General features: G+C 41.3%; 1 protein-coding gene and 1 pseudogene across 2 annotated transcripts in view; both read right to left on the bottom strand.

Annotated features, from left to right (window-relative positions):
* Nucleotides 1-24,473, bottom strand: part of LOC307163661 (uncharacterized protein) — a 435,973-nt gene that overhangs the window by 298,108 nt on the left and 113,392 nt on the right. The gene's annotated exons all lie outside the window — the stretch shown is intronic.
* Nucleotides 49-11,051, bottom strand: LOC307162998 (protein NLRC3-like; annotated as a pseudogene). Its single transcript has 5 exons — nucleotides 10,930-11,051; nucleotides 7,409-7,468; nucleotides 6,494-7,324; nucleotides 6,054-6,334; nucleotides 49-740 (listed from the first exon to the last, which is right to left on the bottom strand). The product of its transcript is annotated as a protein NLRC3-like (transcript).

The raw sequence follows: 24,473 nt of genomic DNA, 5'->3' as shown, positions 1-24,473 counted from the left end.
ATAAATGTGATCATGTTTTATCAGTGTAATGATTGTTGTCAGTGTGACTTACTGAACTGATCTGGATTCTTTAACCACAGGCATCAGCTTCTGAAGAACTTCATCTGCTCTATTTTGTGATCCAATAAACTGGTTTACATCAAAAACATCCATCTTCTGCTCTGATGTCAGCAACACATAAACCAGAGCTGACCACTGTGAAGAGGAGAGTTTAATTCCTCCTATTTTTCCAGATTTCAGATAACGTTGGATCTCCTGCATCAGAGAATCATCACCCAGTTCATTCAGACAGTGGAACAGATTGATGGATCTCTCTGGAGAGCGATTCTTCCTGATCTTCTGTTTGATGTATTGAACTGTTTCCTCTTTGTTGTAGGAGCAGCTTCCAGTCTGTGTCAGTAGTTCTCGTAAGAGAGTCTGATTGGACTCCAATGAGAGACCCAGAAGAAACTGCAGGAAAAGGTCCAGATGCCCATTCTTACTCTGTAAAGCCTCGTCCACAGCTCTCTGATGCAGGCCAGATAATGAATCATATTTCTTCTGGTTTAAGATTTTAGAAAAGAGACTTTGTTTTTGTTTTTTAAACACATCTCTGTTCTCGTTTGTGAAGTAAATGTGTGCATATAGAGCTGCTAGATGTTCTTGGATGCTCAGATGAACAAAGCAGAAGACTTTCCCCTGATACAAGCCCAACTCCTCTCTGAAGATCTGAGTGCACAATCCTGAGTACACTGATGCTTCTGTCACATCAAGTCAAGTCAAGTCATCTTCATTTATATAGCGCTTTTAACAATGTAGATTGTCTCAAAGCAGCTTTACAGAGATAAGCGTATAATTTAAGGTAACAGAGATTGTTTCGGCTTTACAGCAGAATTAAGTTATTTCCATCTAAAGTTAGTTTTAATTGATTTGGTTCCGTCGCAATGATCATTTGTTATTAAATTAGGGGCCGCTAAGACGACACCACTCTCTCTACACAGACTTTAAACGCGACCCTGTGAGAAACGCTGATGGCGCTCACATGAGCATTTAGAATGGGTTCTATAGTTATGTGCGTTAGAATATACGCAGGTTTGGAATTCCCTACAAGCCAAGCCTAAACAAAATACTTGTCTTTCCTTATAAATTTTGATAAGGAATTTTATTTTATTTGTTGCTTTGGGGTAGACCGCGAGACGAATTTTCCCGACAACGCCTTATCTGTAGAGTGGTAGTGGGATCCTCCATAGGGAGAGACTAGTTGGCACTTCAGCACTGCGTTGTCATCGGTCCAGGTGAAGGTCCTTCATCAGATCTGGATACGGCCTGGATCCGGCAGGCTGCAGGAAAAACCTTGGGATAAACACAGACACTAAAATTAGCGTAGATGCCATTCTTCTCATGATGTAACGAGTACATCAGGATTTTTGGGAAGTGTTCCCGGTTCCGGCTGACCTAATCTATGCAGCATAACATTAAATTATAGAAGTCTATAATGTATTATGTGAAAGCTAGGTCAAAGAGATGTATCTTTAATCTGGCTTTGAACTGACAGAGTGTGTCTGCTTCCCGGACAATGGTAGGAAGACTGTTCCAGAGTTTTGGTGCTAAATAGGAAAAGGATCTACCGCCAGCAGTGGATTTTGATATTCTAGGTATAATCAACTGGCCGGAATTTTGAGATCGTAATAGACGTGACGGACTATAATGCGTTAAGAGCTCGCTCAAGTACTGCGGAGCTAAACCATTCAGTGCTTTGTAAGTAATCAGCAATATTTTAAAATTTATGCGATGTTTAATAGGGAGCCAGTGCAGTTTTGACAGAACTGGGCTAATATGGTCATACTTCCTGGTTCTGGTAAGAACTCGAGCTGCTGCGTTTTGAACCAGCTGTAGTTTGTTTATTAAGCGTGCAGGGCAACCACCTAGTAGAGCATTACAATAATCTAGCCTTGAGGTCATGAACGCATGAACTAATTGTTCCGCATTTGTCAATGAGAGCATATGACGTAATTTAGATATATTTTTAAGATGGAAAAATGCAGTTTTACAGATACTAGACACGTGACTTTCAAATGAAAGATTGGTATCAAAGAGCACACCCAAGTTCATAACCGACGACGAAGACTTAACAGAGCAGCCATCAAGTGTTAGACAGTATTCTAGGTTATTACGTGAGGAAGTTTTTTGTCCAATAATTAGAAACTCTGTTTTTTCAGAATTTAGAAGTAGGAAATTACAAGTCATCCAATTTTTTATATCCGCTATGCATTCCGTTAATTTTGTGAATTGATAAGTTTCGTTAGGTTTTGAAGAAATATAGAGCTGAGTATCATCGGCATAACAGTGAAAGCTAATGCCATGTTTCATGTACAGAGTGAACAGCAGCGGTCCTAGTACTGAGCCTTGTGGTACGCCATACTGAACTTGTGATCGATGAGACATCTCATCATTTACTGCTACAAACTGATAACGGTCAGATAAGTATGATTTAAACCATGCTAGTGCATTTCCCGTAATGCCAACATAATGTTCTAATCTATTTAAAAGAATGTTGTGGTCGATGGTGTCAAATGCAGCACTAAGATCGAGTAACACTAATAGAGAGATACAACCACGATCGGATGATAAGAGCAAATCATTTGTGACTCTAACGAGAGCTGTTTCGGTACTATGGCACGGTCTAAATCCGGACTGGAAATCCTCGCAGATATCATTTCTTTCAAGAAAGGAACACAGTTGTGAGGATACTGCCTTTTCTAATATCTTTGACAGAAAGGGTAGATTCGAGATCGGCCTGTAATTGACTAATTCTGAAGGATCAAGTTGCGTTTTTTTAACAAGCGGTTTAATCAAAGCCAGCTTAAAGTTTTTTGGTACGTATCCTAGAGACAAAGACGAATTAATGATATTAAGAAGAGGATCTATGACCTCTGGAAGTATTTCTTTCAGTAGCTTAGTCGGTATAGGGTCTAACATACATGTTGTAGATTTAGATGATTTAATGAGTTTAGTAAATTCTTCCTCTCCTATAGCAACGAATGAATCAAAATTTTCCTCAGGGAGACTACAATGCACTGCCTGATGCGATACTGTAGTAGACGGTTGCATAGTTATAATTTTGTCCCTGATATTATCAATCTTATAAGTGAAGAAGTTCATAAAGTCATTACTGCTGTGTTGCTTGGAAACTTCGGTGCTTGAAGCTTTATTTTTCGTTAGTTTAGCCACCGTTTCAAATAAATACGATAAATACGATTATGTTTATTTTCTTCTAATAGGGTTGAAAAATAAGCAGATCTAGCAGCTTTTAAAGCCTCTCTGTAAGTAATTGAGCTCTCCTTCCATGAAATGCGAAATACCTCTAGTTTTGTTTTCTTCCAGTTGCGCTCCATTTTTCTGGCTGCTCTCTTAAGGGCCCGAGTGTGCTCGTTGTACCACGGCGTTGGACTATTTTCTTTAATCTTCTTTAAGCGCAACGGAGCAACTGTGTCTAAAGTGCTGGAAAAGAGAGAGTTAAACGTTTCTGTTGTAATATCTAGTTCTTCTAAGCTATCTGAGATGCTGAGATGATGAAACTGATTAGGAAGATTATTAATAAAGCAATCTTTAGTAGCAGAAGTGATAGGTCTCACATATTTGAAACACGGAGTCGGCTTTGCAGCCTTGGCTAAATGCAAATTACACGAGACTAGATAATGATCTGAGATGTCATCGCTCTGCTGCAGAATTTCAACGGCATCCACATCTATTCCGTGTGATAATATTAGATCTAGAGAATGATTACGACGATGAGTAGGTCCTGACACGTGTTGTCTAACTCCAATTGAATTTACAATGTCTTTAAATGCCAATCCCAATGCATCTTTTTCATTATCGATGTGTATATTAAAATCAAGTCAAGTCAAGTCAAGTCAAGTTTATTTATATAGCGCTTTTCACAACACAGGTTGTATCAAAGCAGCTTCACAGTAATAAATTAGAACAATACATCAATGTTTGTTTCTAGTGGAACGTCTACGTTTGGTAATGCTGATCAATAGTATCGTTGATTGATTAATTCAATTAAATATCCCCAAATATCCCCAACTGAGCAAGCCAAAGGCAACAGTGGCAAGGAACCGAAAAACTCCATCAGGTGACCTAATGGAGAAAAAAAAAAAAAAAAAAAAAAAAAATCACCAACAATTAGTACTTTATCTGCAGTCAATATTAATTCTGATAGAGAGTCCGCAAATTCTTTGATAAAGTCTGTATGGTGCCCTGGTGGCCTGTATACAGTAGCCAGCACAAATCTCAAACGTGATTTATCGTTTACACTATATATTTTTACATTAAGCACCAATGCTTCAAAAGAATTATATTTAAAACTTGATTTCTTAGTGGTTTTGAAACTATTACTATAGATTACAGCAACACCACCCCCTTTGCGTTTCAGACGAGGCTCATGTTTATAACAGTAATCTTGCGGGGTTGATTCATTTAAAGTAATGTAATCGTTTGGTTTTAGCCAGGTTTCTGTCAAACACAGCACATCTAGGTTATTATCTGAAATCATATCGTTAACAACGAGTGCTTTTGAAGTAAGCGATCGAATATTCAGCAACCCAAGCTTTAGCATTTGCTCATCTGTATTATAGCTGTTTTTTATTTGTTGAACATCAATTAAATTTTTAACCTTAGTTGGGTTTAAACGTTTTTTGGATTTCCAAATTCGGGGAACAGACACAGTCTCTATATGATGATAGCTAGGTGAAAGAGGCTCTATGTGATGTGATTTATCTGACCTTGGTGACGCGAGGCCGCTAGCAGACGGTCGGTTTAGCCAGTCTGTCTGCTTCCTGACCTGAGCCCCAGATTGTCATGTTTGAGCTCTAAGACTATGAGCCATATTACTAGAGAGAAGAGCAGCATCATCCCAGGAGGGATGAATACCATCTCTTTTCAACAGGTCAGGTTTGCCCCAAAAACTTTTCCAATTGTCTATGAATTCTATATTATTAAGCGGACACCACCGAGACAGCCAACCGTTAAGCGAACATAATCTACTAACTATCTCATCACTCCTGCGAACAGGAAGGGGGCCAGAGCAAATTACAGTCCTTGACATCGTACTTGCAAGTTCACACACCTCTTTAATATTAATTTTGGTGATCTCCGACTGGCGGAGTCGAACATCATTAGTGCCGACATGAATAATGATCTTAGAGAATTTACGATTAGCATTAGCCAGCACTTTTAAATTTGCTTTGATGTCAGGCACTCTGGCTCCCGGCAAACATGTGACTATGGTGGTTGATGTCTCTATTTTCACGTTCCGTGTAATAGAATCGCCAATAACTAGGGCACAATCATTCTCAGTGGGTGTTTCACTGAGCGGGGCAAATCGATTTGTTATGGTAATCGGAACGGAAGAGTGGTTTTTAGATCCGCGACTAGAGCGATCCCTCACTGTCACCCATTTGCCCGGCTGCACGGGCTCTACTTCAGCCAGAACCGACTTATGTAAAGTGTTCACTATTCTATGCGCATCCAAAACATCTAAAGCACTAACACTCTTACTATCCTCAATTAAAGTTTGGATGCGTGTTTCTAATTCTGAAATCTTCTCTGTCAACCTAACTGTCTCCTTACATTTATCACATATAAATCCTATATTGTCGACAGAGAAGCCTATACTAAACATGTGACATGAAGTGCAAGTGACAATAACAGGACAAGACATTACTCACCGTGTTTGTTGAGTGATTCTTACTCACCTGAGCTTTTTATGAACTCAAAGGCGCGGACGCGCGAGAGAAAAATAAATAAATAAAATAGCTGAGCGCACGGGTGGCGCGTTAACAGGCTAGCGAATTACTAGCGTTTTGTGCTAGTAGTACTAATAACAAAAGCTAGCGATGTCAGGTTAATCTGAGGTGTTGGGTAAAATGTAGTAGTATAAAAAACTAGAAATGGTAGTAAAATGATGGTTCAAAACAAAGAAATATATGGCTAAGACGGAGCTTATCGCACCGAATCAAACAAACACACTCACAGCAGGCAGCGAGGCAGACAGGAGCAATCGATCAGACAGCCCTCAATGACATCAATGCCACACTCTCTCAGGTCTTCCTCATAGAAGATCAGGTTGCCTTTCACAAGCTGCTGGAAAGCCAGTTTCCCCAGTTTGAGAATCACGTCTTCATCTTTCACTCTCTTCTCATAGTCCTTCTCATGTTTGATGTTGGTCTGAATGATCAGGAAGTGTGTGTACATTTGAGTGAGAGTCTTGGGAATCTCTCCTCTCTCTGCTTCACTCAACATCACTAGAACAGTGGCTGAGATCCAGCAGAACATTGGGATGTGGGCTTTCCTGTAGCTCAGTGGTAAGAGCATTGCGCTAATAACACAAGGTTGTGGGTTCGATCCCAGGGGATTGCACATACCTATGTATAAATGTATAGGATGCAATGTAAGTCGCTTTGGATAAAAGCGTCTGCCAAATGCATAAATGTAAATGTAAATGTGGCACATGATGTGGAGGCTCCTCGAGGACTTCAGGTGTGTAATGATTGTACTGGCCAGACTCTGATCACTGATTCTCTTCCTGAAGTATTCCTGCTTCTGTGTGTCACTGAAGCCTCGTACCTCTGTCACTCGATGGACACACTCAGAGGGGACGAGATCCGCTGCTGCTGGTCTGGAGGTGATCCAGATGAGAGCAGAGGGAAGCAGATTCCCCTCAATGAGGTTCATCAGCAGCTCGTCCACTGAGGCTGATTCAGATATATCACACAGTTTCACTTTGCTCTTAAAGTTCAGAGACAGACGACACTCATCCAGACCATCAAAGATGAACAACACTTTATATTCATCACTGGATATTTCCATTTCTTTAGTTTCCAGGAAAAAGACATGAAGAAGATCTGAAAGACTGAGTGTTTTGTCCTTCATCAAGTTGAGCTCTCTGAAAGGAAGTGGAAATATGAGCTGGACGTCCTGATTCTCTTTCCCTTCAGCCCAGTCCACAATGAACTTCTGCACAGAGACTGTTTTCCCAATGCCAGCGACTCCCTTTGTCAGCACAGTTCTGATGGGTTTGTCTTGTCCAGGTAAAGGTCTAAAGATGTCATTGCATTTGATCGGTGTGTTCTCTGTTGCTGCTCTCCTGGATTGTGTCTCAATCTGTCTCACCTCATGCTCATTATTGATCTCTTCACCTTTACTCTCTGTGATGTAGAGCTCTGTGTAGATCTCATTCAGGAGTGTTGGGTTTCCCTGCTTTGCTGTTCCTTCATACAGACACTGAAACTTCTTCAGCAGATTTGATTTAAATGTGCTTTGGACCAGTTGAGAATCCAGACTGAAAGAATAAATTATTAGATTACAACAAAAAGTAGTAAAAGTGTTAATAAAATATATTTATGTCAAGACAGAAATGTTGTACCTCAGATTAGATGACATGTGTCTTCCCTTAAATGTTCCTTGAGTGTCCATAGACTGCTCCCTAATTATAGACAAACATGGACAGAACAGAGACAACATAAATGAGAAAACAGAGACAAGAATTCATATAGAGTCATTCTGTGTCGCCTAAACCAGAGGACCCTGGACAAACATAATTTTTCTAGTGAAATTGTCACCATTATGTTCCGTTCATAGACTTTTAGTTGTTTTCATTCCTCACTTGTGTTTCCCTGTCTTTTTCTCGCCACTAATCTGTTACCATGGACACTGATCACTACCTCACAGCTGCCTGTCGTTTGTGTTAATCATCACTGTGCATTTAAGTTCCTGCCTGTATTCTGTTCATGATCCGGTATTGTTTGTTCATGTCTCACATGTTCGCCTGTTCCTGAGTTTATATTATTAAAGAAAGTGTTTGAACTACTTTCATCTCCATCTTCCTTGCTACTAGCCATGACAGAATACCGGACCAGAAAATGGATAATATGTGACCGATCACGGAAAGTAGGGACACAAGTCGGTTCTGGGGCATTTTGAGTTATTCACAGATTCTGAAAGTGTAGTCTCCAAGCTTTCCAATGATGTGACATGGAAATCTGATAATATTTGGAGAAGTTGTGGCCATTTGAAGGTAGGCACTCAAAAAAGCACAAAGGGAAGAAAACAGCCTCTAAAGATTGTTAAGTTCTCACCTCTCTCTCCTGCTGGGAGGGACAATAGGGCTCATTTACATATCATTTAGATAAGCCATACCCCCTGTAAAGCTCCCCCCTGTGCTTTACAGGTCAGGAAAATCAGGTCAGCAAAAAGGTCAGAAAAATGTGCCATCAAAGAAAAAAAAAAAGTTTGCAAACAGGTAATATATAAATAAATGTCTCTTAGCATCTACCGATACAACTGTATAGGCAACTCTTATGTACACTGAATAAAAAATAAGATAAACTCTAGACAATGTTCAAATCAAAAACAGGATGTGCCATATGATATAGGCTATATATATATATATATATATATATATATATATATATATATATATATATATATATATATATATAATGTATATACAGTATGAGGATGAATCCAAGTATGAATCAGAATCAGAATAGATTTTATTGCCATTGTCAATGAAAGGTTTCACAGACTAGGAATTTTCTTCGGTGTACTCGTGCAACATGAAACAAACTTTTGCTAATGATAAATAATAAGCAATAAACTATGGAAATAGGCATAGGCGTAATTTGCGGATGGGACATGTTCCCACCACTTTTTGCCAGGGTCGATATTGTCCCCACCACTTTTTAAAACATCTCGCAGCACGAATGTACCAATTCTACAAATAAATAAAACATCTCCAGTTAACTGGCAGAGCATTCATTTCGTTAGTTTTTTAAATAAGAGACTAGCGCTAAAATGTGTTTTTTAAAATCAAGTGATCAAAGTGCTCGTTGCCGCTGCGATCAGTGGCGCGGATACAGTGTTTTCTCGTGTGGCTCGCGCACACACTGTACTGTCTTCATTCGGACGCGCGCTTCAATCCGTTGTGTTGCGGATACTCTCTATTCGTTCTGGTGAAACCACAAAAGATAATGCAAACGTTTGCGTGTCCCTGCTTGATATACAACCACTGATGAACATAATCGTTTTGATGAGAGGAAAAAAACGAGAAAAAAATAAACCTATACAAGAGCGGATTCGAACCAAGATCCTCTGACACCGTTGGCGAAAACTCTACCACTGGACCATTAAGATACACATTGGTTAAATAGGCGGTATTAGGCTACATCTCATTAAACGACAAATTAAACCCCATGTAACCTACTATTTAAATCGATTGCTGGACATCGTAATGTTATTGGCGTCCATCTTCATTGAATTTTGAAATCAGAATTTTTGAAATAGCCTAAGTAGCCACGCTGTTCCCTTGGAGGGCGGGGGCAATAACAAAAGAAACAAAAGCCGGCTTATTCAGTATGGAAATACGCACCGACAATGACACGCCCTTACTGCGTGCTAGAATCTCCGAAAAACAAGCCGATTTCATACTCAAAATGTACGCTTTTAAATATACCAATACTGCTATCTCAAACATGGAGAGGCTTCTTCGTGATCTCAACTAACAGATTCTGCAAAAAAACGAAAATCACCAATTTTGAAAAAAAAACGCTTCTTTCTCATTTTGCTCGAAAGTTGTGCTGCCGACTTGTGTCACTGGTTTCCGTGACGGGTCACATATAGAGTTAATTGCCCTAGCTCAGAAAAGCCAGGATTTTTTGTCTTTCACCACAAACTTCGTTTACCTTGCAGTCACCAGTAGGGGTGGGGGAAAAAATCGATTCTTAGATGCATCGCGATGCGGGACGTGGACGATTCTGAATCGATTCACAAATGTCAAAAATCGATTTTCTAAAAAAAATTAAAAAAAATTCTAATAACGTAACATTGACGGAACGCAAAAGGCGGAACTCTGAAGCGGATGTGCAGTGCGCGGACAGTCTGTGGCGCGCACATAACAGAGACGCATGATGGCTGAGCGCCAAATTCGAATGGCACCCTCTTCGTTAAAAGCTAACGTATGGAAAATTGGCAATTTCATTGTGATCTATTTAGTATATTTTTGTATGAGAGCTAATTTCTGTATTGTTTAGTTTTCACATCAATATGCTGTAAACCGATCTGTATGCAATATGTGCAATGCCAGTCACAAAAAGTTACATTTTGACTGTAAGTTACTCTCTGCAGATGTTCATTCACTTTCTTTGTATAAGCTGTTTTTGATTGTGGTATACAGCAAACATTTCAAGTCATAACTCTTTATTATTTAGTTGTGTATAAGAGCGGCTTTGTATGTTACTAATTATTCAGAATATGCATAAGTCCACAAGCATTATATGATAGCTTCTGGTACATAATTCTATATTTTTGAACGAAAACTGTTTGTGAATTTGCTACAGCAAAATGTTTTTTTTTTTTTTTTGTCTGAAGGATTATATTGCTCATTGGAAATAACAAGAGGATGTTGGTTAGAAGTCTATTATTAAATGCTAGAGATTCAGAATATGCTGAAGTTTGTATTAATTTACTACAAGTACGCTGCTAGTACAGGCACACATTTATTTTCCTGTTGGTTCTCAGCAATGTTGGGACATATGCTGGCAAATGTAACCTTCCCTGAGAATTGAACTTAATAAATGTGAAAAAGACACTTTAATGTCTCCGTTTGTCATTCTGTATAGCAAAGCAGATGAGAGTAGATCATGATCAGAAACCCGATTAGAAATCATTATGAATAAAATCGAATTGTTTTGAATCGAAAATCTTTTTGAATCGAAAATCGTTTTTGAATCGAATCGTGGCCTCAAGAATCGGAATCGAATTGAATCGTGAGATGGTAAAAGATTCCCACCCCTAGTCACCAGTCCCCTCAACGACGAAACCCTGAAGATCCTGTTCTGGATCGGGGCAACCTTCCACCATCCGATCGACCTCCCAGACACCTCTAACCTAAACTGGAAGGAGGCCATCATCAGGTGTCTGGAGAGCATCGCACCCCGATCCAGAACACAGCCAGACCCCCGGCCAGGATCCCGCGGCTCCTCCTCCAGCCTCGGTTCTCTGCACTCCATCTCGGCCTGTCGACCTGCCAGCTCCGTCTTAGCTCCTCCCACCCGCGGCTCCGCCGGTGACCCTCGAACTGACAGCTACATCGGGTTCCCTCATCCTGCCGGCTCCCACTTGGTCAGTCGTCACTCTACTTCCGTCACGGACTTACGGTCCATCAGCTATGCTCCGTCCATCCACCCCTTCGGCTACAGTGGGTTCCTCCTTCCCCTCTGTGTCACCTCTGTCCTCCCTCACTCCGACTCCACCTCAGCTCTCGGGTACTCCGGCTCCACCTCCAGCGTTCGTCGCCGCGACATCACCTAGATCTCCCAGTCCAGCGACTCGTTTGTGTCCACCGGCTCTCCGTCTGCGCCGATTGAACCAACCGCCGAGTCCCGTTGGTGGTTCCCCAGCTGCCGTCAGCCTCTTCACTACCTGGTCTCCTCCCTTCCTCTACTCCGTCGTGGGCTGTTGGTACTGGACTGCTCTGGGTCTGCGCCACCAGGCCCCTTCCATCAGTGCCGCCAGGGAATCGTCATCATCCCTTCACCATCCTGTCACTCCAGCCTCTCTTCTTCACTTCACCATCACCTCGTCCACCTCCAGAACCCCCTCCAGTCCTCCCTCTGTTGTTCTGTTAAGGCGCGAGGACGTGCCTTGCCGGAGGGGGGGAGTAATGTCACCATTATGTTCCGTTCATAGACTTTTAGTTGTAGAATAGAAAAGAAAAGAAAGATAAGAATCCTTAAATTATCGTGAGCCATTCATATCACAACGCTGATGATAGTAAAACGTCATTTAAAACTGCCACATAAACTAAAAAGACTAATGAAAAGAGGAGAAAACATCACCATGCACCAACATACATTAGAAAGCTTTTTAACCTACTCATTACCACATTTACTAGAATTTATCATGTTCTATTGTATTTATTGTGGTACATTTTTACTACCTTGTAGAATTTATAATAGATTATCTGTTAAGGGAATAGATAGTTTTACTAAAGATTTATATTACAAATGTGGCATGTTGTAGCTTTTCTAAATGTATAGATTGCTATTTTTCATAACAAATGTTATTGTGCCTTGAACAGGGAAATCGCTCCCTCAAAAGACATTTAGAGGACTATATCTTTCTTGCAAATCTATCAAACTTGTCCGATGACTACCTATGCACATTACCGTATGCCGGCCTCAACACCCCCACTAAGGAGCAGTCGTCCGGGATAGGACCTCGGGGGAGCTTCGAGGATTTCGTGGAGTGGGTGTCCACTCATAACCCAGTGCACAGCAAAAACCACCCAGACTGCTAGGATCGGCAGCAAGAGCCCAGTGCAGGCAACGTAAGAGACTCCACCGCAACATTTGAGCCAGCGCCATTGTGAGCGACCAAGCTAAACATTGCCTCTGAGCCTGAGCAACAAGTGTCTGACCAGGTGTGCGAGCCGGCTTCACCATCCATCGTTCCACTCCACCTCCACCCGATGCCCTGACTCCTACGCTTACGCTCCTTCCACCTTCGATGTCAACAGCGACCATCGGGCATTCAGCCTCAGTACGTCAGCTCCGCCTGGGTCGGACATCGCACCACCTTCACTGCAGGTCACTTCAGCTCAACCTCTGCCCTCCGGATCCATACTTCGACTGAAGCTCTGGATCAGCTGTGAGAGGAAACCTGATCCTGTGCTTGACTCCTGCTGTTCCAGCACTTTATAATAGTGTGTCACTGAGTTATACATGCTTACACAATATCATCACCTGTTTCTGTATTTTGATAATAAATGGATATTTGCTAAATTATGCTATACATGCATTATTTGTGTGTGTCTGTGGTCTCTCTGTCTGTCTAAACAAAGCTGTTGTACCTCAGATCAGTTGATGTGTGTTTTCCCTTAAATGTTATTGGCACCGTCATAGACCAGTCACTCTTCATGGACACACAGCTGGACTCCGGTGAGATTGATTTCTCCATCTGGTTTTGACTTCAATAGAATAGAGACAAAAAAATAAAGATAATAATTATTAGATTATATTACAGTACATGTAGATAAACCTCACATAGAGAATCAATCCATTCATCCATCTTTTACCACTGGTTTTTAATCCGTTGTTGTGTTTGTGTTTCACAATAAGTTATGTAGTTGTGTTTAGTTTGGTTGAATCTGGTTTGGTTGAGTTTGACAGTATTGTTCTGGTCCAGATTATAAGTGTTTTGTGTGTCAGTAGATGTTAGTGAAACATGAGGACTGAAGCTCTGGATCAGCTGTGAGAGGAGACCTGATCCTGTGCTCGACTCCTGCTATTGCAGCGCTTTATAATAGTGTGAGTCACTGAGTTACACACACTGAGTGTGTGTCTGTGGTCTCTCTGTCTGTCTGAACAAAAATGTTGTTCCTCAGATCTGTGTGTTTTCCCTTAAATGTTATTGGCTCCGTCATAGACCAGTCACTCTTCATGGACACACAGCTGGACTCCAAGATCTGTCACTCTTAAACTGACTTTAATATAATAGAAATGAGAGAGACAAGAATAAATTTGGTTGATTATGAAAATAAATCCCTTAGATTTAACCCTCTGGGGTCTGAGGTGTTTTCTGGGCCCTGGAGGTGTTCAGACATGCTCTGACATTTGTGCTTATTTCTGTTACTTGTGACATTTTCATGGCTAAAGTCTAATTACACTGTATTCAGCACAAACTCTGCTACAATAATATATCAGCAGCATGTGTGTAAAAGTTTGTTGTTTTGAGATAATGACATTTATGCGTGGTTTGTGAAAATACAAAAAAAAAATTCTCACTGAAATAAGGTCATGAAACCCATACTGATTATTTCTTCACAAGACTTTTGAAAATTGTATGACGTAGCCTAGAATATTTGCTCTAAAACTATGTGAAAATCACCCTGACTGCTCATTCAGATAAGACAATATATTGATTTAAAAAATTTACGACGTGTTTTGTGTGAAAAAGCTTTATGCGGGAGCTCATTAATATGTAAGCTTTTCTCACCTGAGAAAGACAAAGACCCTCCCCTAACGGCCCTATTAGGAGCTATCAGGCCCTATCATTCTGAGAAACCTTGCACAAAAAATTAGGAGATTTAAAAAAGAATGGCTTTTAGATTTTTTGGATTTATTTACAACACAACAAAATCCAAAGATGTTGACAGTCCAAAACAAATGACAAAAAAGCACTCATTGAAAACAATTATCCAAAGACAGAGACCTTTGTGCCATTCCTAAAAACATGTACATACCTTTCATTTCCAAGGTGTTTGATTTTCACTTTACCATGTTCATGTACAGAGACTCATGTGAATGTTGAAGTCAGCAGGAGTCGATTACGAGTTACGAGTCATCCAAAAATATTTTTAATGATATTCGGGTCGCGGTCGGTCGGGTCGTTTGAAATAAAGATGCCAATTAAACCTTTGTCATTTATATAGTTCTAGACACAATTTTCTATGAAATACATAGGCCTACACTTTATTGGCTGAATAACTGGCGTGAAGACTGCCTCAGTCTGCAGGTAGAGATGGAGGCGGCAAGAGAAAAGGTGAAGACTGGGGAGTGGAAGCTCCGCAAATACACAAATAGAAAGAGCAAAGTGTGGCAGACATTTGCCGAAATAATGAAAGATGATGACCAAAGTGCTGGCTTTGTCATGTGTACTTCTTGCGATGCTATTTACACATGTGATAGCCACAAAACTGGCATGAACAACCAGGCATGGCGCCAAGATTCCAGTTTTGGATGGGCCAGACCAATTGTGGGTGGGCCTTAAATTAAAAATGTTAAATTAAAACAAAAAACATTATCCAATCACTGCTTAACCTAATAAAAAATATTGACTAAGATAGCCTACTGTTATATTATCTGTGCGTATATAATATTTTAATAGCTTGATGCTCTTTAAATATTTTGTTGCATTGTTAAAAGTTTCGGTGCATAGGACAGACCTATCCGCGATCGCTCTCCATGGTTCTGACCAAAGAAGAGCGCTTTGGAATCTCCATTACGCATCATACGCTACAAAGACTAAGGTATAGGCTAATTTAACTAAAGGTATACTACCACTAAAGGTATATCATTGCTAGGCGTCTTAAGTTCAGGGCTATCATCCACTCGCGAGGCAGAGGCGCTGAAAGGCAGAGGCGCTGGCGCCCCCCTAGCAACGGCACTGTTTTTGGTAAAACATGATTTTGACCACTTCATTAAGTTTTGTTTTATAGAAAACTCTTTTTAAAAGATTTTCGTTTTGTAGCCTATAAATTGTATCTTAATTTTGATCAATGTTTTATCAATCAGTTGCCCGTATTTAATAAATAAGAAGCAAATAGCAGACAATGTAATAAGGCGTCATCAATCGATCCTGTTTAGTGTGTATTTTTTTTGTGTATACTCATAATAAAATAAAAGTGTTGTGCTTTTCGCCAAATAAAGAAAAATAAACATGATGCGAGTTCTGTCTACTCTCCGTCAGTGAAGTCAATTCTGAAACGCGTCCGAAAATGAACTGTAACTCAGCGAATACTCAGTCAAACAGGCATACAGACACACAGGCATGAAGCTTGAATTCTCTTCTTTTAAATGAAGTAATTTTTATAAAAAAAAAATATTCACAGTTTATGTAATATGTATGTAAAGAGAGAGATGTCAGTCGTTCTCATCTCAGCTAATTAAGTTTTAATGTGACTCCGCCCACGGAGACAGCGCGCTATTCAAATGCAAATGTGAGGCGATCCATACAAACTTGTGAAATGCCCACATCAGCTGGATAAGGCCGGTGACACACTGGATGCGTGGCGTAACCCCGACGCGGCGCATTTCAGAAGCTTCCCAGAAGCGGCTCTCCGCGCTGCTTCGCTAAATATAGGCGCCTAGTCTATTTCTGATGGACGCGCGTCCAAGTCGCACCGGAAATACAAAATAAAAGTAAAAAAAAACATTGTCAAATTCAAAATAAACACCCTGTGCAAACTCCCTAACGTATTACACACCAATATCCTTGGTAGAAACCATAGACTGTATGGTAGAAACCCAAAAATCAAGAAAAACTACGTCGGACAGGCAATCACGTTGTCTCGCGCATCCAGTCACTCCGCTTCTGAAATGCTCCTGGTGTGAGTTGGCACCGCGTGGAGGACGGAATAAAACCTTGTCGCAGACGTAATGCACCGCACACATGTGCAGTGTAAAGCGTCTCAGCTGCGTGGCGTGTCCGTTTTTATTTCGGCTCCCATGTTAACAGTTTAGAGCTTGCACACTGCCTGCGTGAGACGCGCGTCTCAGGCGCGGCATGAGCCGCGCGGAAAACGCGTGCATGCTAGAAATAGAACCAACGCCTATTTTTCACGCGACACGCAAGCGTCTTGGAAGCGTTTCCATGCAAAATTGAATAGGAAAATCTGTTTATATGTCATTTTGACACGAATACATATTAATAAATGTAATTTTGATGTTTAAAAGTGTCTAGGTTTTGACATAAATGCAAATATAAATGTAATTTTACAAAATATTATCGATTTTCAAATACTGCTGTATTGAATGAACAGCTTTTAGCAAACTCTATTGCTATACTGAGATGAGGAATATATACTGTAGCCTATGTGTTTTGTCAAAAATAAAGTCATCAACTAACTAATGAATCATTTACTTTGAAATACGTATGATAAAATGTATACTTTAGTTTTGAAAGACGTTGACTAGTTTTGAATAGATTATAAAGTTTTTACTGTACAATAGAGAATTAACTGCACAATTACTAGACATGTTTACCTTGGATATTATACAATTTGCAAGCACAATTCGTGGAAAAATAAAAAAAATTGCGATGCTTCCAACTGTGAACCAATTTGGTAGTGTGTATATATATATATATATATATATATATATATATGTATGTGTATGCATATATATATGTGTGTGTATATATATAAAAAGCCTCTAAATGCCATCTGAAATTTTCTTCTAGAATGATCGTTTTTATGAAGCTTGTATATTTAAGTTAGCTATAGGTGACACACCTGAATGAATGGCTCATTAAGTATGCAGGGGCATTGTCTCATCAGGTGTGAACTACTAAATATGCATGATCGTTTACGCCCCATCCGCATATTGGCTTTCCAAACTAAAAGTGTTTCACAAAACTTAAATCAATGTATCGTTTTATGTGAATGATTAGGCAGGATGATTTTCACATCATTTTGAAGAAAAAACTCTTGGCGATGACATCCATTAGTCAAAAGTCTTATTGACACATATTTAGTATGTGTTTTGTGACCTTATTTCAGAAACTTTCATTTTTAGTTTTTTTAATAACCATGCATAAACATTATTCTCTCAAAAATGAAAACATGTACATACATGTGGCTCACATATTATGGTAGTCCTGTTTGTGCTATATAGAGTGAATTTACACCTTTGCCATTAATATGTTTATAAGCAACTGAAAAAAGCACAAATGTCAGGGCATGTCAGAACATCTCAAGGACCCCAAAAACACCCCAGACCCCAGAGGGTTAAAGACCCTGAGTGTCTCCAACTACTGTCTATCCCGGCACCAGAATATGATAGAGACAACAGATCACTATTCCAACCCTGGCAAACACCCACAACACCCTGTTATGTGCAGAAAATGAGTCTTCTATAACATTAAGATCATATGAAGATTGAAGTACCTGAATCCTGGAGAAAAATCTCCATGTCTGAATGTGTGTGTGTCGTCCATGATTCATTCAGTCTTCATGGAGCTGCTCGAGTCAGAGATCAGAAACACTCATTCACACACACTCAAATACAATACATTTCATTTGACATTTTCTTCAGTGTGTTTAGGGAGACAAAACGAATCCGATTTCTGGTTAGTAATTATCAACGTTTCACTCCTGGTTTAATGTGATTTTCAATCATGTTAATGAATGTTCAGAACAGGTATCATCTGAATCAACATGTGTGTGTTTAAAACTGAAATATCTCGGCTGAACAGACTGGGAAGTTTGTAACACTAGAATTTAATGTTCTTCCACTGAAACCTCAAATATTTGTTGGGGTTGAGGGATGAAACGAGGACTCAATTGCAGGAAGAAATGGCCTTGTTATTAATAAAACAAACATCAAAAACTACCCCGTAGGGGAAAAACAGCCTGGCAGCTTGATGAACAGGCAAGGCACACAACTAGAATCATACAAACCAGCACAGGACTGCAAACAAAAGGAGAATAAGTAGGATGGCAAACAAGGCAGGTAAGAGGGAAGACAGGTGAGGCAAATGAATCAATAATCAGGTAACAAGATGGGCTGGGTTAGAAAATCAACACAAGGCATAAGGAATCATACATGACAAGCCATGTGCTCACAGCCTCACACTAAACATAACAAGCACACAACTATGAGACAAACTCATGAGCTGTGTGTTCACACCACACATAACATGAACACGCATGCAATGAGCATTTACAGACTGTGTGCTCACACAAAACATGACTACATGAAAGAATGCGGCCTGTGTAAACAGAACCTTGCGCTACACAGAACACAACAACACAAGAGCGCCTGGTCAAAGAAATATAAACCAAGCGCTCACAAAACACACAAGACAAGATCACACAGCGAGTGAATGAACACATTCTCCATGCGCTCACAAGAGAAACAAGACATGGAGTTGCTCGAACCCCGACACTGGACCGAAACCGAACTAGACATGAGTGCCAAAATCCGAACTCCGCGCTCTGAATAAAAAACAAGGCACGCAGAAACTAGACAGAAGTGACAGCGTCTGATGTTAGTCTCACCTGCTGAAGGAGGTTTTAACAACAGCACACTTTGTACTTGACAAACTCAAGCTCACATTTATTTACTCAGAAATTATATAAATATAACAAAGTTTGAGACATGTGAAAAAATGTGGTAACACTTTACAATACGGGTGCACTAATATTAATTAATTCATGCTTAACTAATGCACAGATAATCATGTGTTAGTGTATGACTCATGAAGAACTAAACCATTAATTAATGATTACTGCATCAGCAACTAATAAAGATTCTATATGGTTAATATATTAAGTAATATATGAATTGTATTAATTTCTTAATAACATATTTTATTAACTAAAAGTGTAAATTAATGTATTAATTACCACAATTGGTTAAAGCAATGTACTTCAACTTCCAGTTGTCTGCTTTAATTAATCATTAACTAATGATTTGCAAATGTGTCATTAAGTTATGACTTTACATGTTGAGGCACATGACTATTAACTAATTGTTAAGTAAAATGCCATTTATGGGTTTTGACAGTTTGCACATGCAGTGAACAGGGCTGGACTGGGACAAAAAATCGGCCCGGGCATTTTGGCCCAGACCGGCCCACTATATGATCATAAACACCACCATCTTTGCACGCCCTTAATTATATGCATACCAACTCCTATTCATTAAAACCACTAATGCCATGTAATGAGTGAGTATAGGAATGAGTGAGAGTTAACAGATGAAATAAGTAAAAATTTGACATTTCTTAATAAAGTTGAACTATACTCCACAGTGATGAATCCTAAAACAAGCTATAAGCTGCATTGGCATAGCAATACAAGTGTTTCTCACAGGATTTTTGGTAAAACTGTGGTGGGTGGACCTCGTTCCTTCTAGGGGGGTTCGGGGGCATGCCCCCCCCCCCCATGTGAGAAGATTTTGTGCATTTTAATGTTAAATTCATCAATCTGGTGCACTTTGAGAGTTCAAAATTAAAAGCTCCAACCCATATTCAGTGTGCAAATTAAACAAAGAAAAATTCAAACCTCTTTTAGTTACAGTGTCTATTTACATTACACTACATAATAATAGTTATAATATTAATCCAATGACAGTAATTGCCATATTTTGTAAAACAAATGCACTAAAAAATAAAGGAAACGTTCATAAATAGTTTTGTCCTACCAATTTCTATACTTGAAAGAGATAAGCACATGATCTTTTATTTTGACGCAAACTGCATCAAGCTTTTATTTTGGCGGAAAACATGGTTTACAAACGCCTCTCATTAGATTTCTAGTGAATTGCGGTAATCGTCAACTATGCAGATGTGGAAATAATCTGTAACTGGGTTATGGGTTCCTACACTCATGACATGGCCTAAGTGTTTTGAAAGTAGTTCTGCTTACCGCAGGCTCTACACTTTCTCATCTCTCTCCTGATCCTCCTCACTATCATCATCTGCCACAGGAGCTGATGAAGGTCAGAAAACATATATTTTGACACATAAAGCGTCTGCTTTAAGGGCCTGTATCTATTTTTCACGCTATTTCTCTGCACATTCCTTGCGTTTCTTCTCCATCTCGCTGACTAGGCTATTTTGACAGATACACACTGACACTGCTGCATGCTCGCTCACTCGTTTAAAGTTGTGATTGGGCCAGCCCAGTGTCAATCAAGAAAAGAACCAATGGGCCGCTGATCTACGTGTTTCATGGGCTGGTCTGTCAGAAAAAAAAAACTAACACTGACTTTTTTTGACCACTGCATTACACCGGCACAAACCCAGCGCCGCCAATTAAGCAAAACAAAACCAAACGAATGGGCCGCCGATGTACACATTTTATGGGCCGTTAAAAACAAAAACAAATTATGTATGAGTATGAGATGTATCGGCCCAAAAAGCACATCGGCCATCGGCACAATGGCCAGTCCATCATAGTCAGTAGTATCACTGACAATGATGGATGTTCTATTGTCTTTGTCCAGACACAGTGTTATGAAATAGCCGAGCTCGACCGCATGTTCTCAGTGTACCTCGACCTCAAGCTGAACCTGACATATTCCTGTGCCATGAACAACAAGGTTCATCGGACTCAGTGAAATCTTGGTTGTAGATGGTTGGAAATTTAAATCCATGGCTTAGTGTGGATGTCAAAACCAAAATGGCATATTACTTAACAATTAGTTAATAGTCATGTGCCTCAACAAGTAAAGTCATAACATAATGATACATTTGTAAATCATTAGCTAATGATTAATTAAAGCAGACAATTCAAAGTTGAAGTACATGACTTCAACCCATTGTGGTAATTAACGCATTAATTTACACTATGAGTTAATAAAATATGTTATTAAGGAATTTATACATTATGACACATTTAATTAATAACATTTCATATATTACTTAATCTATTAATCATTTAGGGCCCTATTTTAACGATCTGAAACGCAAGTGTCAAAGCGCAAAGCGCAAGTAACTTTGTGGGCGGGTCTAGGCGCTGTTGCTATTTTCCCGGCGGGATAAATGACTCTTGCGCCAGGCGCAAATCTAAAATGGGTTGGTCTGAAGTAGCTTCATTATTCATAGGTGTGGTTTGGGCGTAACGTGAAATAAACCAATCAGAGCGTCATCTCACATTCCCTTTAAGAGCAGGCGCGCTTTGTTCTAAAGCGGTTTCCTATTGTAACGGTGGATTTGCCATGCGCGCGCCAGGAGCGGTTCACAGCCAAGGAGAGCAACGCCCTCGTCAGGGATGTTGGGGATGGAGAAACCCACCCAAATTAACTTCGGTTAAAAAGGCGTATGATAATTTGGGTAAATGTGTAAGCTAGATGTATGCTTTTATAATAAATTGTCTATCTATCTATCTATCTATCTATCTATCGTAATAATGTATGATTTGCAAAAATGAAAACTGCTGCTTCTGTGTAGATGAGAGAATCAAAGTGTATGCGCGTTATGCACACGCTACATTGATTATGGCCAAGTATGCGCCCTTAAAATAGCATATGAATAACATGCGCAACGCGCCACTGACTTTAAACTATTTTTTTCCTGGTTAGTGGCGCAATTGTTTTCTAAACCTGCAAAATAGCATGAAGGAACGATTGCGCTGGAACACGCCTCCTTTTTTGCGCTGAACCGCCCAGGGAGCACAAGTTCATTCCCTAGTTTAGCGACGTGCTTCTGTGGAGGGAAAAGCACGCTTTGCGCGGGTGCAAAATAGGAATGATACATGCGTCGGTGTACAAAGTCAATTGCGCTGGGTGCAAGATAGGGCCCTTAGAATCTTTATTTAGTTACTGATGCAGTAATCATTAATTAATGGCTTAGTTCTTCATGAGTCATACATTAACACATGATTATCTGTGCATTATTTAAGCATGAATTAATGCATATTAGTGCACCCGTATTGTAAAGTGTTACCGACAATGTTTTCACAAAAACATTACCAAAGGTAAAGTAAAACTTAACAACCTCCCTCGTCTACCGAACTTATATTTTTTTAGTAATATAATACAAAATGTAAACTACACGTCATTTGTCAGTTACCTTATTTTATAGTTGTGGCTTGTAGAAAGTTGTGATGATTCACCAATCTGTACTGATAATTAATGTCATTTTTTAATTATTGACCTATATCTCCAACCCCACCCAAAACATTGATAATATAAAGAAAATCATGTTTCTTGAAGTTCTTCATGTTTAAGTTCCCTTTCAGTCGCTCACGTTCGACGTAACGTCGACGTGACGACGTAATTGGGATCACTTCAGGGAGCCCTATCAACTTCGAGTGTCTACAGAACGAGCCAATGAACGTTGGCGTGCGTGAATCGCGTCACGCGCCCCCGCCCCGCAGCGCGGGTATAAACAGGAAGCGGGCGCACGCACACATTGTCTTTCACTTCGGAGCCGAGTTTCTATGAGACTTTTTGTCTATCAGAATCAGCCTTTGAAGACTTCAAAAAGAGGATCATCTCTCTGTTCCTGTGTTGGTGTGACGGCGCGATCAGCGGTGGCCGCGAGCATTGCAGCTCTCAACTGCTGTTTTCACAGCACTGTGTTTGTGTTTGTGTGTGTGTGTGTCGGTTCGGTGGGCGTTTCCCCTGTGTGTGCATTCACACTGCGGCTACCCCTGGGTGCCTCAACACAAAAGAGAGTTTTCTAAATCCTTTTTTATTTTTACTAAAAGAGCAACACAAGCGTGACCCTGCGTCTTTTTCAAGATGTCATTCCGCTTGTGCGTTTCTGGATGCCGTCATTCCCTGGCGCCAGCAGATGGCCACAGCAGTTGCCTCTCGTGTTTGGGCATTCAACACGCTGAGGCAGCTTTTGTGGATAGTTCATGTTCCCATTGCGGGAATATGACTATCGCAGCGCTGAGATCGAGACTCGCTTACCTCAAGGGAGGTGCAGTCCCCTCGCCTATGCCCCGATCTAGTGTCTATTCTGCCTCGCAGAATAGACCTACTTCGGTGCATGACCAGGGTGATCTGAGGATTACCGTGAGGGCTTCCCCGTCGAGTCATCCTCCGCGGGCCCCTCACGCCTCACAAGCGCTGTCGCCATTGGGGCTCCTTAGTGAACGTCTTGGTCCTTCTCCGGAACGGCCAACCGTTTCCTTTGGGGCTCTGGCTGACGATCAGATGTCGATCGCAGCATCGGAGGGGGAGCTGTCCTCTGGAAATGACGACTCGGCTGCGTTGCCCCCCTCGGGGTGTGTAGCGTTGTCCGAGCCAGATCCAGAATGGACTGCTATGCTTTCCCGGGCCGCCGAGAAGGTCGGGCTTGCGTGGAATCCTCCACCACGTCCCGAACCTTCTCGGTTGGACGATTGGTTTCTCGGGGCGGGCCGTGCTGGTTCTCAGTGCGCCGCCCCGGTACCTTTCTTTCCGGAAGTGCATGAGGAGCTCTCTAGGACGTGGAAGGCACCGTATAGTGCCCGAAGCCGTTCTAGTGGCTCCTCACCCCTCGCCACCCTCGACGGCGGGGCAGCTAAGGGGTATGTGGATATCCCCCCAGTGGAGCGGGCCGTCGCGATGCAGTTGTGTCCGGCGTCCGCTTCCTCTTGGCGGGGTAATCCACGCCTCCCGTCCAAGGCCTGTAGGTTTTCGTCCGGCTTAACGGCGAAGGCTTATAAGGCCTGTGGACAGGCTGCTTCCGCCCTCCATGCCATGGCGCTTTTGCAGGTCCACCAGGCCCAGGCGCTCATGGACATGAACGAGGGTGGTTCTGACCCAGAGCTCCTCCGGGAGCTCCGTGTGGCAACCGACCTCGCCCTCCGGGCGACGAAGGAAACCGCACGTTCGGTTGGTCAGGCGATGTCCACTCTGGTGGTCCAGGAACGCCACCTTTGGCTCAACCTGGCGGATATGAGGGACACCGATAAATATCGGTTCCTGGATGCCCCTCTTTCCCAGGTTGGGTTGTTCGGCGACGCGGTCGAGAGCTTTGCCCAACAGTTCTCGGCCGCACAGAAGCAGACGGAGGCCATCCGGCACATCCTGCCCCGGCGGACCCCTGCTGCTCCCACCCGTCCGCCGGCCACAGACCCTCCGTCTACTCGTCGCCGTGGTCGGCCTTCTGCGGCGTCCTCCGCTCCCGCCAAGCCCCAGCAGCAGCAGCCATCATCCAGGCCTCAGCGTGGAGCAAGCCGCAGGAAGCCGACCCCGCCCATCCAGGCCGCT

This window comes from Squalius cephalus, assembly GCF_949319135.1.
Source record: "Squalius cephalus genome assembly, chromosome: 8".
Taxonomy (NCBI): Eukaryota; Metazoa; Chordata; class Actinopteri; order Cypriniformes; family Leuciscidae; genus Squalius; species Squalius cephalus.
The sequence above is the reverse complement of the archived record's forward strand: the minus strand, read 5'-3'. Positions and strand labels throughout refer to the sequence as shown.